The sequence below is a fragment of the Hipposideros armiger genome, unplaced genomic scaffold, assembly GCF_001890085.2.
Source record: "Hipposideros armiger isolate ML-2016 unplaced genomic scaffold, ASM189008v1 scaffold_126, whole genome shotgun sequence".
Lineage (NCBI taxonomy): Eukaryota > Metazoa > Chordata > Mammalia > Chiroptera > Hipposideridae > Hipposideros > Hipposideros armiger.
Genome location: NW_017731476.1, coordinates 530,709 through 532,368, shown reverse-complemented (window position 1 = coordinate 532,368; position 1,660 = coordinate 530,709).

The following is a 1,660-nucleotide window of genomic DNA, read 5'->3' as shown; positions in this document are numbered from 1 at the left end:
GGCCGGCCCTGCTTTCTTTCTTTTTCAAGATAGTTGAGCTCACAAGCAAGACAAAAATCTTCCTGATGCTTAAAATAAAGAAGGAAAATCACATACGCAACAGTGAGAAGGGGCTGAAGTCAAGCAACCCACAGGGATGCTGGGATCCCTAGGGCTGGAGTTTTAACAACCATCTGGGGACAGAGGTCAAGGTGGAAGCCATGGGAACAGCAGAGAGCTGAAACTGAGTGCCCTGCACAAAGCTGGGAGCTGAGGAAGGGCTGCCTCTTCTGGGCACAGAAGACAGAGAAAAAAACCCATCCATCCATAGGCCCTGGATTGCAATATGAAAGCAAGCCACCCAACATGCAGTGGATGTAAAAAGCCACGTCAGGAAATCAGCATCCCAAGGACCACCTAAGTTATGAACTTGGATTCAGACCAAACCTCAGGTGTAAAAACCTGCTCTGAGAAACTCATGAATAAAATGGTCAGGAACCTGTGTAGCTTGTAAAACTGGGGCAGAAACCAAAGCAAGCTGGCCCCAGGGGGTGGCAGTGGGGCCCAGGGGACTTGTTTGGACTCTTGCAGGCAACAGAAACACAAAGAAGCCAAAGAAACCTTCCATGGTGACACGCCATAGCGGAATTTACCCCATTGTACAAACAGTAACCGCACCATGCCTCTTCCCCAACGCTCTTTTATAATTGGGGAAACTGAGGGTAACTGAGTTTAAGTATGTTGCCTGAGGTCAGTTAGCAATTGAAGTATTTAATTTCCCTGTGTGTCAGTCTTCTCAGCTGTAAGATAATAATTTTCATGTACCTTCCTCAGAGGGTTGTTGTAAAGCTCCAATGAGAAGCACTTAGAACACCTGGCATGTAATGGTATTAACTGAGTTAATGGTATTAACAGATAAAATAAGCTTTAAAAAGTTTCAGAGACAGGGCCGGCCAAGTGGCGCGTTGGTTAAGAGCTGGCTTGGGACGCCAGAGGGCCCCGGTTCGGATCCCACATATGAGGGCCAGTGACACTACCCTCTACAGCTAAGATGATAAACAACAGCTCGGCCTGGAGCTGGGCTGCCCTGAGTCGCCAGCTGGCGACGGTGTAGGCTGCAGTGGGCTGCAGTGGGCTGCCGTGAGCTACATGAGTGGCTGGCAGCCAGCATGAGCAGCTGATAGCTGGTGTGAGCTACCAGGAGCCGCTGTGAGCGGCCAACCAATGACCAGCGACCGATTGCCTCACCCGGGAAGAGCACAATGATCATACCAACATGGGCCAGTGAAGCTACGTCCTCCACAACTAGACTGAAGAACAAAACAGCAATTTGTCTACCTGTCTGTTCCCCTTCCCCAATGCCCCATCGCTGTTCCCCTCCCCCCAACTCCCCAATAAAACCTTTAAAAAAAAGATTCAATGAGTTAGTTAATATTAGAACATAGTAGATGTTCAATAAATGTCAGTGATGACTGCCAATCCCTGGATTGCTTCCTCTTCCCTGGGCCCCCAGCATACAACTGAATGAACAATGATTGACTAGCTGGCTGCTGGGAATGGCAGGCAAGTGGGGGCGATGGGTGCAGGCCACAGGAGAGATGCCGCTGTTCCTCCTCTGCTGGGTTCCAGAGACAACGGGAGCTCATTCAGCCTCGCCTCCCCTCTCCCTCCCACACAACGG